Source organism: Gorilla gorilla, chromosome 1 (genome assembly GCF_029281585.2).
Source record: "Gorilla gorilla gorilla isolate KB3781 chromosome 1, NHGRI_mGorGor1-v2.1_pri, whole genome shotgun sequence".
Classification (NCBI taxonomy): Eukaryota; Metazoa; Chordata; class Mammalia; order Primates; family Hominidae; genus Gorilla; species Gorilla gorilla.
The window spans coordinates 151,042,905-151,061,077 of record NC_073224.2 but is presented as its reverse complement, the minus strand read 5'-3'; the positions used below and the strand labels follow the sequence as shown (position 1 = coordinate 151,061,077).

Genomic DNA, 18,173 nt, shown 5'->3' with positions numbered 1-18,173 from the left:
CTGGTCTTGAACTCCTGACTTCAAGCGATCCACCTGCCTCAGACTCCTAAAGTGCTGGGATTACAGGCATGAGCCACTATGCCCAGCCGTCCTATCTACATTTCTTTCATCCATGTTTTGTAGTTCTCCCTATAGAGATCTTTCCCCTCCTTGGTAAACTATATCTCTCAATATTTTATTTATTTATTTTTGTAGCTATTGTAAATAGGATTACCTTCCTGATGTAGTCCTTGGCTAGATTGTTATTGGTGTGTAGAAATGCTACTGATATCTGTATGTAAATTTTGTAGCCTGAAACTTTACTGAATTCGTTTATCAAATGTAAGAGTTTTTGGTGGACTCTTTAGGGTTTTCTAGATGTACGGTCATATTATTGGCAAACAGGAATAATTTGACTTCCTCATTCCCATTTTGGATGCCTTTTACTTTTTTTCCTTTTGTCTGATTGCTCTAGCAAGGACTTCCAGTACTACTATGTTGAATAAAATTGCTGAAAGTGGGCATCCTTGTCTTGTTGCAGTTGTGAGAGGGAATGCTTTCAACTTTTCCATATTAAGTATGATGTTGGTGGTGGGTTTGTTGTATATGGCCTTTATTATGTTAAAGTATGTACCTTCTATGCCTAGTTTATTTTTTATTATGAAGGGGGTGTTGAATTTCATTGAATGCTTTTTCTGCATCTATTCAGATAATTATATGGTTTTTGTCCATAATTCTGTTTATGTTATATATCATCTTTATCGATTTACATATGTTTAGCCATTCTTGAATCCCTGGGAAAAAATCCCACCTGATCATGGTGTACTATCTTTTTCATGTGCCGTTGGATTTGATTTGCTAGTATTTTGTTGAGGATTTGCTGAGGCTTTCTGTGTCATCAGGAATATTGATCTGTCATTTTCTTTTTTTATGTCCTTGTCTGGTTTTGGTATCAGGGTAATACTGGTCTTGTAGAATGAGCTAGGGAGAATTACCTTATCCTTAATTTTTCAGGAATAGTTTCAGGAGGATTGATGTTAGTTCTTTGTATGTTTGGTAGAATTTGGCTGGAAATCCATCTGGACCCGGACTTTTTTTTTTTTTTTTTTTAAATGAGGAGATGTTAAATTACTTACTCAATCCACTACTCATTATTGACCTGTTCAAGAGTTCTATTTCTTCTTGGTTCAGTCTTAGGAGGTTGTGTGTTTTCAGGAATTTATCCATTTCTTCTCTGTTTTCTAGTTTGTGAGCATATGGTTGTCCAAAATAGTCTCTGATGATCTTTCGTGTTTCTTTGGTTTCAGTTTTAATGTCTCCTTTCTCATTTCTGATTATGTTTATTTGGATCTTCTCTCTTCTTTTCTTGGATAGTCTACTAATGATTTATCAGTTTGTTTATCTTTTCAAAGAACCAACTTTTCATTTTGTTGATTTTCTTTTGTCTCTCTTTCATTTAGTTCTGCTCTGATCTTTGTTATTTCTTCTCTTCTGCTAACTTTGGGTTTGGTTTGTTCTTGTTTTTCTAGTCCTTGAGATGTGACGTTAGGTTGTTAATTTATGATCTTTCTACTTTTTTGATGTGGGCATTTAATACTATAAACTTCCCTCTTAGCACTACTTTTTCTGTATCACACAGGTTTTGGTATGTTGTACTTTTATTTTCACTCATTAAAAAAATTAATTTCTACCTTCAATTCTTTGTTAACCTAGTGATCCTTCAGGAATACGCTGTCTAATTTCCATGTATTTGTATGGTTTCTGAAGTTCCTCTTGGTATTGATTCCTAGCTTTATTCCCTGTGGTCTGAGAAGATACTTGATATGCTTTTGACTTTTTAAAATTTGTTGAGATTTGTTTTGTGGTCTATCTTAGAGAATGTTCCATGTGCTGATAAAATACTGTGTATTCTGTAGTTGTTGGGTAGAATGTTCTGTAAATGTCTATTAAGTCCATTTGGTCTAAAGTCCAATTTAAACCCAATGTTTCTTTTCTAATTTTCTGTCTCAATGATCTGTCTAGTGCTTTGAGTGGGGTGTTAGAGTATTTCACTATTATTGTATTACTGTCTATCTCTTTCTTTAGGTCTAGTAATATTTGTTTTGTGAATTTGGGTGCTCTGATATTGGATGCAAATATACAAAGGATTGTTATATCCTCTTGCTGAATTTACCCCTTTATCATTATATAATGACCTTCTTTGCATTTTTTACTGGTTTTTATTTAATGCCTGTTTTGTCTGATATAAGTATAGCTACTCCTGTTTGCTTTTGGTTTCTATTTGTGTAGAGTGTGTTTTTCCACTCCTTTACTTTCAATCTATATGTATCTTTATGGGTAACTGAGTTTCTTGTAGGGAGCATATAGTTGGATCATATTTTTAAAATCCTTTCCGCCAACCTGTATCTTTTAAGTGTAACATTTAATTCATTTACATCCAAGATTAATATTGACATGTGAGGCTTTGCTCCTGTCATATTGTTAACTGTTTTCAAGTTCTTTTATAAATGCTTTGTTGTTTTTTCTTTTTCTCTATTTTTTTGTCTTTGTGGTTTGATGAAATTCTTTTTTGTTGCCATTTCATTCCTTTTCCTTCCTCCTTTATGTGATTGTTTTATAAGAACTGTGAGTTTGATCTTTCAATGTATTTTCATGATAGTAAATATCAACCTTTTGTTTCCATGCTTAAGACCCCTTTGAGCATTTTCAGTAGGGTTGGTGTAATGGTAACAAAATCCCTCAGAATTTGCTTATCTGAAAAATACTTTATTTCTTTATTTCTTCTTTTTTTTTTTTTGCCTGCTTCTTCTCCTGAGACTTTATTTCTCCTTCATTTATGAAGCATATTCTTGCAGGATAAAAAATTATTGGCTGATAGTCTTTTTCTTTCAGCATTTTGAAAATGCTGTCCCATCCTCTTCAGGCTTATAAGATTTCTGCTGAAAAGTCCACTGTTAGGCTGATGGGATTTCCTTTATAGACGACTAGGCACTTTTCTCATGCTAATTTTAAAACTCTTTCTTTCACTTTCACTTTAGACATTCTGAATATAATATGCCATGGTGAAATTCTTTTTACAATGTATTTGCTGGGCATTCACTGGGCCTCCTATATCTGGATATTTAATTCTCTTAATAGACTTGGGAAGTTTTCATCAATTATTTCCTTAAACAGGTTCTCTAAACTTTTAGATCTCTCTTCCTCCTTGAGAATACTGATAATTCATAAGTTCAGTCTCCTTATGTAGTCCCAGATGTCTTAAAGGCTTTATTCATTCTTTCTTATACTTTTTCCTTTTACTTTTGTTTTTTCTTTTTTTGGGACAGGGTCTTACCTTGTTGCTCAGGCTGGAGTACAGCGGGGTGATCCTAGCTCACTGCAGCCAAATTCTGAGATCCTTTCTTTTACTTGGTCTAGTCTATCATTGAAGCTTTTGAATGTATTTTCTATTTCCTTCAATGAATTTTTTAGTTCCAGTATTTATGTGTTATTTTTTCTTTTAATTTGAGACAAGTTCTCACTCCAATGCCCAGGCTGGAGTGCAGTGGTGTGATCTTGACTCCCGAAGCTCAGGTGATTCTCTCACCTCAGTGTCCTGAGTAGCTGGGACTACAGGCACACAGCACCATGCGCAGCTAATTTTTGTATTTTTTATAGGGACATGGTTTTGTCATGTTGCCCAGGCTGGTCTTGAACTCCTGGGCTCAAGTGATTCATCCATCTCTGTCTCCTGAAGAACTAGGATTACGGGCATGAGTCACTATGCCTGGCACTCTACTTTTTTTCTTTAAAGGATATCTATCTCCTTGGTAAATTTCTCATTCATATTCTGAATTGATTTTCAGATTTCTTTGTATTGGTTTTCAGGTTTCTCTTGCATCTCATTGAAGTTCTTTAAAATCAGTATTTTGAATTCCTTATCTGGCATTTCAAGGAATTCTTTTTGATTGAGATCTGCTGCTGGACAATTGTTGTGGTCCTTTGGTGATGACGTAGTTCCCTGCTTTTTTATGCTTCCTGTGTCCTTCCATTGATACCTGTACATGTAATGTAGCAGTTGCTTGTTCCATTTTTTTGAAATTATTTTTGCAGGAGATAATTATTTCCTAAAAATGTATACATGTTGTTGATTAAGTAAAATGCTTTGGCTTTGATTTGGGGTGCCTGCACTAATGTGATTTTTGTGTGACTTTTTAGGCAGTATACAGGGTCAATGGTATCTGTGATTTCCTCAGTGACATAGGATACAGCTATTAGTTTAGGTTGTAGTGAAGTTTAACTGAGGACTTGGACACCAACTGAACCAGTCTTCAGGACTTAATGGTGGCAGCTATGGGGTAAGCGTGCCTGTTTTTAGGCCCCAGAGCAGCTTATACTGGCTCTTGCTGTTGGTGGGTCCTGATTCTTGGACTTCCAGGTGGCTTGTTTAGCAGCGAGTAGTGGGAGCAGTGGGCCTGGTGTGTAGATGGGTTCTTAGGTGCCTGGTCAGCTGGTTTGATGTGGGTGATGGTGGTTGCAGTGGTGGAACAATCCACTGGGAGCCAATCAGTCCACACTGGTGTTGCAGAAAGCTGCAATGGGTTGAGCAGGCAAGTTCCCAGCCCTTCAGCTGCCTGTAGCAGGGTGGTGGGTATTGTCCTAAATGTGCATAGGAGAGCTCGATCTCTCCTGTCTCTCCCATGGCTCAGTAGCAGCTGCAGCTTCATTACGTTGAACTCACCCCAAGGGTAGAGTACAGCCCAGTGTTAAACTCTCAAAATGGTGCCAGCTGTGGGCTTGTGATCAGAGAAGGTGGGGCCCCTATCAGGTGAGCAGCATTGCAAGAAGCTGTGAGGAGTGCGGTCTGCTTGAGTCTACATCTTACAGCATCCCATAGCAGGGAGGAAGGTATTTTCCTAGGTGTGCATAGAAGAGCCTGGTTTCTCTGGCTCTCCCTGGCCAGGTGACAACTGCTACCATGTCAACTCAAACTCAGCCCAAGAGCAAGGTGTGGCTCTGCAAGAAACTCTCAAAATGGTGCCTTGGGCCTGTGACCAGGAAGGGTGAGGTCCCTTCCAGGCAGGCAATGTAGGCAAAAAGCTACGGGGATTGAGGTCTTGTCTCACAGCAGCCCACTGCAGTGCAGTGGGTATTGTCCTAGATATGTATGGGTGAGCTTGGTTTCCCTGATTCTACTTGTCTGGGTGGTGGCTACAGTCCCATTGGCCTGAACTCAGCCCAAGTGGAGGGCACAACCTGGTGTTAAACTCTGAAAATGGCATCTTGGGCCTGGGACCAGAGAGGATGGGGCACCTCTCAGTTGAGCAGCATAGGCAAGAAGCTGTGGGGAGTGTGGCTTGCTCTTGTCTCAGTCTGAGCAGCCTGCAGCAGGGAGGTAGGGACCCTCGTAGGTGTGTGTGGGAGCACCTAGTCCCTCCATCTCCTTCCCTGGATCAGTGTAGTGGCAGCAGCAGTGTCTGTAGATCCAGTATCTAAGCTCTCAAAATGGCACCTAGCTGAGGCAGCTCTAGGCGTGGGTGCCTGTGGGATTCTGTGTGGGTTTCCTTTCTGGAACAATGTCTCCATGCAATTTTTAAGCAGCTTCATATATCAGGCCCAAGGCCCTACTGGGTCAAGAGTTTCTCCCATAGCCAAGATTGTAAAAACCCATTTCGGAGCCCTGGGAATTTCTCTTTTACTGTTTTCCCATGTCCAGGAGCCTCTCTCGATTCTCAGTCAGTCCCCAGCTGGGCAAGCTGCCTCAAAGCCTCTCCTTACTTCTGGTGTTTCCTGTCTCTTCTTTGGTGAATCCTAGCATTCTCTCCTAGATGGTCTGTTTGTAACGCATCTAATTGCTGTTCTGGTTCCTCTCTGTGGAGGAAGTTTATACTGCTTGCAGCTAGTCAGCCATCTTTACCCCTTCTGGATGTTTATACTATTAATGGATAATTACAGTTTATAAAAAAAAAATACTTCAGATGGGATGACTGTTCTCATGGTCAAAAAAAAAAATATTTTCTCTTCTTTTGGTTTTGAGAGACAGGGTGTCACTTTGTCACCCAGGCTGGAGTGCAGTGGCACGATCATGGCTCACTACAGCCTCGACCTCTCTGGGCTCAGGTGATCCTACCACCTCAGTCTCTCAAGTAGCTGGGACTACAGGTGTGCAACACTATGCCTGGCTAACTTTTGTATTTTTGTAGAGACAGGCTTTCGCCATGTTGCCCAGGCTGGTCTGGAACTCCTGGACTCAGGTGATCCATCCGCTTCAGCCTCCCAAAGTGTTGGGATTATAGGCATGAGCCACTGCTCCCAGCCTTTATTTCCTTAACCATGAGATTGTTGTCACAAATGAAAGGCTAAACATAAGAAACAAATGTCGTTGCTAAATATGAAGGAAACTAGCAAGTGTATAATATGATGAAGTTAATATTGATTAGAAAATCCAATTATTTCTATGGTTTATTCTGATATATCCCAAGATAGCTGTTTGTCAGCAGGTGAACTTCCTATTTAATTGGCATTATTGAGTAATTAGATGTATTCCCAGAGCAGCAATAAAATGAAATTCTCATGTGTCAGTAACATGGTTGAGGTTTTTGTTTTGTTGTTTTACTCTTGAGTTTATCCAACTGAGACCAAGTAGACTTGTTTTATCTGGAAATAATTTTTAATTTAATATTTGGTAAGTGTGTGGTTATATAATTATTTTCATCATAAGAATTATGGAAAAAATTTACAAATGACAAAAATTTGTGATAATTTACCTTTCTCTCATACTAAATCCTTCAAGGCCTCACTGTCTTTTTCCTGGGGTCCTGGAGCCTTCCGACTGGCTTCTCTCTGTGCATTGCAGGACTTTTCCTCAGGTCAACTTATCTTCTAGAAGAGAAATTTGATCTTTGTACCATGTAATCTATATCAGTAATGCATTCATCTGTAAATAACAGAAAACTGTACTACAGTGGCTTAAACAAATAGGGGTTTATTTGTCTCATCCATTACAAGGTAGGGGTAGGTACAGTGGCTTCAAACTGCTTCCAGAGTTCCAGTCTCTTTTCATCTTTCTGCTCTGCCATCCTTATTATATAGACATTCACCCTCATGCTAGCTGTGGCATGAATGGAAGATGGCTGCTTCACCTCCAGGCCTCGCTTCTACATTCTAGGCGGGAAGAAGGTAGAGGGTGAAAAGGACAAAAAGGATTAAAAAGTCTCAAGAAGACTTTGCCATTTTCCATAAAGGGAAGCCCTCCTTGAGCACTTTTGACTAGTTGCAAAGGAACTGGAGAAATTAGGTACTTTGGTTTTTTTAGCCTTAATAGTATAAGTAGTCAAAGAAGAAGGTAGATATTATTGGTTTTTCAATAGCCAAACCATAGTTTTTATCATATACTCTCTATTCCATAAAAGATCTTCAAAGGTTCATCATTGCTTACAGTGTGAAGTCTATATGTCTTATTATTGTGTAGTATGATGTTGTAGAATGATTTCTTACCTAACTTCAAGAATTTATAGACAACTTAACTTCATTTTTGCTCATGTACCTGTATTAGTCAGGGTTCTCCAGAGAAATAGAACCACTAGGATGTGTAGATGTATAGAAAAAGGCTTATTTTAAGGAACTGGCTCACCCGATTATGGAGACAAGCAAGTCTAAAATCTGCAGAGTGGGCTGTCAGGCTGGAGACTCAAGAAGAGCCAACATTGCTGTTCAAGTCTGAGGGCCATCTGTTGATAGATTCTCTTTAACTCAGGGGAAGTCAGCCTTTTGTTCTATCTAGACCTTCAACTCACTGGGTGAGGCCTATCTAAATTATGAAGGGCAAGCTGCCTTACTCAAAATCTACTGATTTAAATATTAATCTCATCAAAAAACGTCCCCCCGTAAACATCCAGAATAACATTTTATCCTACAGTTACACACTGTGGCCTAGCCAAGTTGACAGAAAAAATTAACCATCACAGCACCTAAATTAAGCATGCTTGAGGGCTGGGCATGGTGGCTCATGCCTATAATCCTAATACTTTGGGAGGCTGAAGTGGGAAGATTGAACTCAGGAGGTCAAGACTGCAGTGAGCTATATTTGCACCACTGCACTGTAGCCTGAGTGACACAATGAGGCCCCCTCTCTCTCTTAAAAAAAAAAAAAAAAGCATGCTTGAACACCAGGAAAGAATGACTGAGAAAGATGAGCCCAAAGGGGTGACAGAGACAATACCATGCAGGGTAGTATAGGCCCTGATGAGGAAAGAGCAGCCTTTATATGAAGAGCAATAGAGATTACTGAAGGGTTTTAAATCACTTCAGACAGGGATTCCCAACCTCCAGGTGGCAGACTGGTACCAGTTGGTGACCTGTTAGGAACTGGGCTGCACAGCAGGAGGTGAGCAGTGGGTGAGCAAGCATTATTGCCTGAGCTCTGCCTCCTTTCAGATCAGTGGTGGCATTAGAGTCTCATGATCCCTATTATGAACTGCGCATGCGAGGGATCTGGGTTACATGCTCCTTATGAGAATGTAACTAATGCCTGATGTTCTGAGGTAGAACAGTTTCATCCCAAAACCATCCCCCTCCATCCATGGAAAAATTGTTTTCCATAAAACCGGTCCCTGGTGCCAAAAAGGCTGGTGACTGCTGACTTAAGATGTTTGCTCACCTATTTCCTCCCATCTTTATTCTGACCCTTCTTCCAACCAATGTAGTTTGTATGGAATTGACCTCAAATTGGCTTAAGACATTTAGCAAACCTAATCCCATTGGCCACAGTGATTACTTCAGGGATGGGTCAATAAGACACAGTATGCCATTTGCTGGAGCTTCTGAGAAAGTGTCCTCTTTTGCTGTGTTTGCTAGAGTAACTATGTGATGCTTAGAAACTGCTGCAGCCATGTTGCTATCACTAGAGGGGTAATCTTAAGGTAACACTGACACACGGAGAAGACAGAACTGTGAAATGGAGCTTGGTGAAAGATTATAAACAGATTCCTGTATCAAGCTGTAACTGAAACTCTTCTACTCCTAAATCTCCAGTTGAGACCGAAAATTGCCATTAGATTTAAAACCATATGACTTAGGCTTTCTATGCCTTGCAACATGAATATTGTTAATTAATAAATGTCAAGTAATCACATTTTCATTTTAGAAAGCTTATTTTGGTCTGTAGGGATAATGGATTGCAAGGCATAAGGTAGGGAGACAAGTCCCAGGAATATTAAGTCACAGTTTAAAAATTTCCTTGGTTTACAAAGATGGTGCACCTCCATTTCCAAGTTCTGGGCTCTTGCTGTTGCAGGGCGGACTGTGGCTGCCAGGAAGCCACCCCCCGGCAGCCTGTCAGAGGAGAGCAGTACTTTGGACCTGCCATAAGCCTGTATGTGAAGGATTATGTCCTGCAGAGATGCAGCCAAGAGGCCAACAGCAAGGCTTTTAGTTCTGTGAAATTCCATTATTTTCCTTGCTTTTCTGATGTGGATCCAGACACCAGGAGCCTAAATACTAAACAAAATGACTCTGGGACCACTGAGAACTTTTGATTTCACCTTTCTGTGAAAGGCCAATCAGAGACCGAAGAAGAGGATAATGGACTTCAGAAATCTCTGGATAAATTCTATGAAATGTTTGGCTATCCAAAGCTAGCCTCTGGGAATCCATTCTCTGCATTTGTCTGCCAGTGCCTGTCTCAGAAAATCCCTCAACTAAGAGTCCAGGAGAGCCAAAAGTATGCCCTCTATAGTTTTCAAATGTCCCAGGTCATCTTTAACTGCGATGGCTGCTCAGTCTTGCAGAGGGACATCCACTTCTACTCACTGGAGGAAGGAAGTACATCTGTAGATGATGAAAAACCAATCCAGAACTTTCAAAAGATATTATTAATGTTCTCTTATGGCAGAATGCAATGAAAGACCCAAAACTGGTGCCTGGCAGTGAGCAGGCAGTATTGGAGGTATAGGTTGTGACCAGTACTGTTGGCAGCCACCCAGATCCCTTAGGGTCTCTTGCCAGCTCACTGTGTTCAATCTTAACTAAGTGATTTGTGGTTAAAGGCTGGCACCTGTGACCTGGTGTTGGAGCCAGTCAGTCCGTATAGAAAGCAGCGGGGTCTGGGGGTTTTATGTGCCTGTGGTCACTCCACCTCCCACTCCCCTTGGCTGAGGCCATTGACTGACAGGGTTAGGAGTCAAAAGCCCAGCTCCCTTCACAAGGAGGCACACACTCTGAGGCATAATTTATACTCCATAGGTCCATTCCCTGGCAGTCAGGCCAATGCTGGGACTTACATGAAATCACACTCTTGCTGGGCTTCATCCCTTTCCCCATCCTCCTCCCATTCATTTATGGGTGTGTCTGTGAGCCTTTCCTTAATAAACCTCTTATATCTGAAAAAAAAAAATTCCTTTGTTCAATATTGCACTATTCACCCACAGACCTCATATTTAAAATCCATTTCCAGGCAACCGCCTTTGGGTCCCCTCCCTTTGTATGAGAGCTCTGTTTTCACTCTATTAAATCTTGCAACTGCACTGTTCTGGTCTGTGTTTGTTACAGCTCAAGCTGAGCTTTTGCTCGCCATCTACCACTGCTGTTTGCCGCCATCGCAGACTCGCTGCTGACTTCCATCCCTCCAGATCCAGCAGGGTGTCTGCTGTGCTCCTGATCCAGTGAGGCACCCATTGCTGCTCCCGACTGGGCTAAAGGCTTGCCATTGTTCCTGTGTGGCTAAGTGCCCGGGTTCATCCTAATCGAGCTAAACTCTAGTCACTGGGTTCCATGGTTCTCTTCCATAACCCATGGCTTCTAATAGAGCTATAATACTCACCACATGGCCCAAGATTACATTCCTTGGAATCTGTGAGGCCAAGAACCCCAGATCAGAGAACACGAGGCTTGCCACCATCTTGGAAGCAGCCCGCCGCCATCTTGGGACCTCTGGGAGCAAGGACCCCAGGTAACAGTTGGTGACCACGAAGGGACTTCCAAAGCGGTGAGTAATATTAGACCACTTTCACTTGCTATTCTGTCCTATCCTTCCTTAGAATTGGAGGAAAATACTGGGCACCTGTCAGCAGGTTTGTCTGTCTGGAGCCAGCTTCCACTTTCAATTTTCTTGGAGAAACCAAGGGCCGACTAGAGGCAGAAAGCTGTCATCCCGAACTCCTGACATTAGCCGGTTGAGATCATGGTACAGCTAGAAGTCTCTACAGTCGCCCATGCGTGTGCCCCTCCCTTTCCTTCTGACCCATACCTCCTGGGTCCCGACCATGACTTTCTTGAAAGTGTAGCCCCAAAATTCTCCTTACCTCTGAATCTGCTTCCTCTGATCCCTGCCTCCTAGGTACTAATGGTTCAGACTTTCATTTCCTCTAGCAAGTTGTATCTCCAAAGGGATCTAAGGAAGCTCTACGCTGCGTCCTGAGGCATCTAGACATAAACCCAGGGAGTCTTATCCCTGGTGTCCCTCCTGATTTAGGTATACAGCTCTCGACATGGGCAGTTATGTGGGACCTGTTCCCCACCATCCTTGCCAGGGCCCCAAGTTTGTAATGGCTAAGAGAAGAGAGAGAGTGACAGAGGAGAGAGAGATGGAAGAGAGAGAGAGAGATGGAGGAGAGAGAGAGAGGTAGAGAGAGAGAGATGGAGGAGAGAGAGGTAGAGAGAGAGAGATGGAGGAGAGAGAGACAGAGGAGAGACGGAGGAGAGAGAGAGAGATAAAGAGGGAGTCAAAGAGAAAAAGAAAAAGATAGAAATAGTAAACAAACAAACAAACAAAAACCAGTGTGCCCTATTCCTTTAAAAGCCAGGGTAAATTTAAAACCTATAATTGATAATTGAAGGTCTTCTCCGTGACCCTATAACATTCCAATACCACTTTGCTGTCAGTGTAAATAAGGGCGTAGCCAAAAGCACTGAGGCCACTGACAACCAGTAGCCTTCCTATCAAAAATCCTTAACCCAGGAACCCGCGGGTGGCCCAAATGCATTCAATCTGTAGCAGCAACTGCTTTGCTAACAGAAGAAAGTAGAAAATTAGCCTTTAGAGGAAACCTCATTGTGAGCACACCTCACCAGTTCAGAACTATCGTAAGTCAAAAAAGCAAACAGGTAGCTTACTAACTCAAAAATCTTAAAGTATGGGGCTATTCTGTTAGAAAAAGGTAATTTAACAGCAACCACTGATAATTCCCTTAGCCCAGCAGATTTCCTAACAGGGGATTTAAATCTTAATTACCATACAAAGGTCCAACCAGACCTAGGAGGAACTCCCTTCAGGACAGGACACAGGGTCTCGCTCTGTCACCCAGGCTGGAGTGCAATGGTACAATTATGGCACCCACCGCAGCTTCAACTTTCCAGGCCCAAGCAATCCACCCACCTCACCCCCACAATTAGTTGAGGGTACAGGTGTGTGCCACCATACCTGGTTAATTTTTCTTTACTTTTTGTATAGACAGGATCTCACTGTGTTGCCCAGGCTGGTGGCAAACTCCTGGGCTCAAGCGATCCTCCTGTCTTGGCCTCCCAAAGTGCTAGGATTACAGATGTGAGCCACCACACCTGGCCCTGACGGATAGATGGTTCCTCCCAGGTGACTGAGGAAAAAACTACAATGGGTATTCAGTAATTGATAGGGAGACTCTTGTGGAAGCAGAGTTAGAAAAATTGCCTAATAATTGGTCTCCTCAAACGTGGGAGCTGTTTGCACTTAGCCAAGCCTTAAAGTACTTACAGAATCAAAAAAGACTATCTCAATCCTGATTCAAAAGGTTACCTATACCCTCTCTGAAACAAATTTGCATAAGAACCGTTGTTTATGGGAATGAATCTTGATGGGGCAGCTGGGTTGTTATGAAACACTCAGGAACCCAGCCCAGCTCTAGGACTCACCCCTGAGCACAAATGCAATGTTGGGCACGCTGGTAAAGGACCACTAGAATCCAGCAGCCCGGACCCGTTTCTTTGTGGTCAAGAAAGACAGAAAAAGGGGTGCAGGACTGCTACATCGGTAAGCATAACTAATCTGATAAGCAGAGGCCCATGGGTGGTTACACACCCTGGAAAGGAATAAACATTAGGACCATTGGGGACGCTCCAGGACTAATGCTCATCAGAAAATGACTAGGGGTGCTGGCATCCCTATGTTCTTTTTTCAGATGGGAGACATTCCCCCTAAGGCAAAAACGCCCCTAAGATGTATTCTGGAGAATTGGGACCAATTTGACCCTCAGATGCTAAGAAAGAAACTACTTATATTCTTCTGCAGTACTGCCTGGCCACAATATCCTCTTCAAGGGGGAGAAACCTGGCCTCCTAAGGGAAGTATAAATTATAACAGCATCTTACAGCTAGACCTCTTTTGTAGAAAAGAAGACAAATGGAGTGAAGTGTCATATGTGCAAACTTTCTTTTCATTAAGAGACAACTGGCAATTATGTAAAAAGTGTGATTTATGCCCTACAGGAAGCCCTCAGAGTCTACCTCCCTACCCCAGTGTCCCCCTGACTCCTTCCCCAACTAATAAGGACCCCCCTTCAACCCAAATGGTCCAAGAGGAGATAGACAAAGGGGTAAACAATGAACCAAAGAGTACCAGTATTCCCCGATTATGCCCCCTCCAAGCAGTAGGAGGAGGAGAATTCGGCCCAGCCAGAGTGCATGTACCTTTTTCTCTCTCAGACTTAAAGCAAATTAAAATAGACCTAGGTAAATTCTCAGATAACCCTGATGGCTATATTGATGTTTTAGAAGGGTTAGGAAAATCCTTTGATTTGACATGGAGAGATATGTTACTGCTAAATCAGACACTAACCCCAAATGAGAGAAGTGCCACCATAACTGCAGCCTGAGAGTTTGGTGATCTCTGGTATCTCAGTCAGCTCAATGATAGGATGACAATAGAGGAAAGAGAATGATTCCCCACAGGCCAGCAGGCAGTTCCCACTGTAGACCCTCATTGGGACACAGAATCAGAACATGGAGATTGGTGCCGCAGACATTTGCTAACTTGCGCGCAGAAGGACTAAGGAAAACTAGGAAGAAGCCTATGAATTATTCAGTGATGTCCACTATAACACAGGGAAAGGAAGAAAATCCTTCTGCCTTTCTGGAGAGACTAAGGGAGACATTGAGGAAGCATACCTCCCTGTCACCTGACTCTATTGAAGGTCAACTAATCTTAAAGGATAAATTTTTCACTCAGTCAGCTGCAGACATTAGAAAAAAACTTCGAAAGTCCTCCTTAGGCCTGGAGCAAAACTTAGAAACCCTATTGAACTTGGCAACCTTGGTTTTTTATAATAGAGATCAGGAGGAGCAGGTGGAACGGGACAAACGGGATAAAAAAAAAGGCCACCGCTTTAGTCATGGCCCTCAGGCAAGCGGACTTTGGAGCCTCTGGAAAAGAGAAAAGCTGGGCAAATCGAATGCTAATAGGGCTTGCTTCCAGTGCGGTCTACAAGGACACTTTAAAAAAGATTGTCCAAGTACAAGTAAGCCACCCCCTCATCCATGCCCCTTACGTCAAGGGAATCACTGGAAGTCCCACTGCCCCAGGGGACGAAGGTCCTCTGAGTCAGAAGCCACTAACCAGACGATCCAGCAGCAGGACTGAGGGTGCCCGGGGCAAGTGCCAGCCCATGCCATCACCCTCACAGAGCCCCGGGTATGCTTGACCATTGAGGGCCAGGAGGTTAACTGCCTCCTGGACACTGGCGCAGACTTCTCAGTCTTACTCTCCTGTCCCGGACAACTGTCCTCCAGATCTGTCACTATCCGAGGGGTCCTAGGACAGCCAGTCACTAGATACTTCTCTCAGCCACTAAGTTGTGACTGGGGAAGCTTTACTGTTTTCACATGCTTTTCTAATTATGCCTGAAAGCCCCACTCCCTTGTTAGGGAGAGACATTCTAGCAAAAGCAGGGGCCATTATACACCTGAACATAGGAGAAGGAACACTCATTTGTTGTCCCCTGCTTGAGGAAGGAATTAATCCTGAAGTCTGGGCAACAGAAGGACAATATGGACGAGCAAATAATGCCCGTCCTGCTCAAGTCAAACTACAAGAGTCCACCTCCTTTCCCTACCAAAGGCAGTACCCCCTTAGACCTGAGGCCCAACAAGGACTCCAAAAGATTGTTAAAGACCTAAAAGCCCAAGGCCTAGTAAAACCATGCAATAGCCCCTGCAATGCTCCAATTTTAGGAGTACAGAAACCCAACAGACAGTGGAGGTTAGTGCAAGATCTCAGGATTATCAATGAGGCCGTTGTCCCTCTATATCCAGCTGTACCTAACCCTTATACTCTGCTTTCCCAAATGCCAGAGGAAGCAGAGTAGTTTACAGTCCTGGACCTTAAGGGTGCCTTTTGTGCATCCCTGTACAACCTGACTCTCAATTCTTGTTTTCCTTTGAAGATCCTTCGAACCCAATGTCTCAACTCACCTGGACTGTTTTACCCCAAGGGTTCAGGGGTAGCCCCAATCTATTTGGCCAGGCATTAGCCCAAGACTTGAGCCAGTTCTCATACCTGGACCCTCTTGTCCTTTGGTACGTGGTGATTTAATTTTAACCACTCGTTCAGAAACCTTGTGCCATTAAGCCACCCAAGCACTCTTAAATTTCCTCGCCACCTGCGGCTACAAGGTTTCCAAACCAAAGGCTCAGCTCTGCTCACAGCAGGTTAAATACTTCGGGTCAAAATTATCCAAAGGCACCAGGGCCCTCAGTGAGAAACATATCCAGCCTATACTGGCTTATCATCATCCCAAAACACTAAAGCAACTAAGAGGATTCCTTGGCATAACAGGCTTCTGCTGAATGTGGTTTCCCAGGTACGGCGAAATAGCCAGGCCTTTATATACACTAATTAAGAAAACTCAGAAAGCCAATACCCATTTAGTAAGATGGACACCTGAAGCAGAAGCAGCTTTCCAGGCCCTAAAGAAGGCCCTAACCCAAGCCCCAGTGTTGAGCTTGCCAACAGGGCAAGACTTTTCTTTATATGTCACAGAAAAAACAGGAATAGCTCTAGGAGTCCTTACACAGGTCCGAGGGATCAGCTTGTAATCTGTGGCGTACCTGAGTAAGGAAATTGATGTAGTGGCAAAGGGTTGGCCTCACTGTTTACTGGTAGTGGCAGCAGTAACAGTCTTAGTATCTGAAGCAGTTAAAATGATACAGGCAGAGATCTTACTGTGTGGATGTCTCATGATGTGAATGGCATACTCACTGCTAAAGGAGACTTGTGGCTGTCAGACAACCGTTTACTTAAATATCAGGCTCTATTACTTGAAGGGCCAGTGCTGCGACTGCACTTGTGCAACTCTTAATCCAGTCACATTTCTTCCGATGAAGAAAAAAGTAGAACTTAACTGTCAGCAAGTAATTGCTCAAACCTGCGCCACTCGAGGGGACCTAGAGGTTCCCTTGACTGATCCCACCTCAACTTGTACACTGATGAAAGTTCCTTTGTAGAAAAAGGACTTCGAAAAGTGGGGTATGCAGTGGTCAGTGATAATGGAATACTTGCAAGTAATCCCCTCACTCCAGGAACTAGCGCTCAGCTGGCAGAACTAATAGCCCTCACTTGGGCACTAAAATTAAGAGAAGAAAAAAGGTAAATATATATACAGACTCTAACTATGCTTACCTAGTCCTCCATGCCCGTGCAGCAATATAGAGAGAAAGGGAATTCCTAACTTCCGAGGGAACACCTATCAAACATCAGGAAGCCATTAGGAGATTATTATTGGCTGTAAAGAAACCTAAAGAGGTGGCAGTCTTAGACTGCCAGGGTCATCAGAAAGGAAAGAAAAGGGAAATAGAAGGGAATCGCCAAGCAGATATTGAAGCCAAAAGAGCCGCAAGGCAGGACCCTCCATTAGAAATGCTTATAGAAGGACCCCTAGTGTGGGGTAATCCCCGCCGGGAAACCAAGCCCCAGTACTCAGCAGAAGAAATAGAATGGGGAACCTCATGAGGACATAGTTTCCTCCCCCCAGGATGGCTAGCCACCAAGAAGGAAAAATACTTTTGCCTGCAGCTAACCAATGGAAATTACTTAAAACCCTTCACCAAACCTTTCACTTAGGCATTGGTAGCACCCATCAGATGGCCAAATTATTATTTACTGGACCAGGCCTTTTCAAAACTATCAAGCAGATAGGGCCTGTGAAGTGTGGCAAAGAAATAATCTCCTGCACTGCAGGCCATATATTTCAATCCCTGTATCTTTAACCTCCTTGTTAAGTTTGTCTCTTCCAGAATCGAAGCTGTAAAACTACAAATCATTCTTCAAATGGAGCCCCAGATGCAATCCATGACTAAGATCTACTGCGGACCCCTGGACCGGCCTGCTAGCCCATGCTCCAATGTTAATGACATCGAAGGCACCCCTCCTGAGGAAATCTCAACTGTACAACCCCTACTATGCCCCAGTTCAGCAGGAAGCAGTTAGAGTGGTTGTTGGCCAACCTCCCCAACAGCACTTGGGTTTTCCTGTTGAGAGGGGAGACTGAGAGACAGGACTAGCTGAATTTCCTAGGCCAACTAAGAATCCCTAAGGCTAGCTGGGAAGGTGACCACGTCCACCTTTAAACACGGGGCTTGCAACTTAGCTCACACCCGACCAATCAGAGAGCTCACTAAAATGCTAATTAGGCAAAAACAGGACGTAAAGAAATAGCCAATCATCTATCAACTGAGAGCACAATGGGAAGGACAATGATCGGGATGTAAACCCAAGCATTCGAACCAGCAACAGCTACCCTCTTTGGGTCCCCTCCCTTTGTATGGGAGCTCTGTCTTCACTCCTGCAACTGCAAAAAAAAAAAAAAAAAAAAAAAAAAAAAAATCCATTTCCTCCCTCTCCCCATCTCAGGTCTCCTCATCACAGCTCAGTGGAAAAGATAATGATTCTGTCTCTTGAATCACCCAGACATGGAGTTTCCCATGGTAATCTTAGGGCTGTTGGACCAAACTGTGGAAACCCTCACTCCAGGGTGCACGCAGAAATTCTAGAAGCCCTGAGGTTGAGGCTGACATGCAAAGCTTCAATGATCACAGCACTTGATTCTAGTATTACAGAATACTGTCTACTGAGAGCTCTAGCTCATTCTTTGAAGGCACTGTGAAGAAACCCTATGACAACAGTGTTGATGAAATTCATTCATGTTATTGTGTGTAGCTGTACTTTGTTAATTTTCATTGCTATATGATAT

At 43.0% G+C, this 18,173-nt stretch overlaps 1 protein-coding gene and 2 pseudogenes across 3 annotated transcripts in view; 2 read left to right on the top strand and 1 right to left on the bottom strand.

The window, feature by feature from the left end:
* The first annotated feature begins 5,262 nt into the window (after nt 1-5,262).
* On the top strand, nt 5,263-10,082 carry LOC101130057 (shieldin complex subunit 1-like; annotated as a pseudogene).
* The window catches only part of KYAT3 (kynurenine aminotransferase 3), a 72,225-nt gene continuing 60,665 nt past the window's right edge, over nt 6,614-18,173 (bottom strand). Inside the window, exon 15 of one of the 3 annotated variants that reach the window (XR_002005816.4) lies at nt 6,614-6,840. The gene's annotated coding sequence lies outside the window, so the exon portion shown is untranslated. Of the gene's footprint in view, nt 6,841-6,923; nt 7,123-10,081; nt 10,338-18,173 lie in introns of those variants that run through there. The other 2 variants (XR_004071520.3, XR_010130514.1) reach the window with 2 other exon arrangements.
* On the top strand, nt 13,053-16,428 carry LOC129532205 (uncharacterized; annotated as a pseudogene).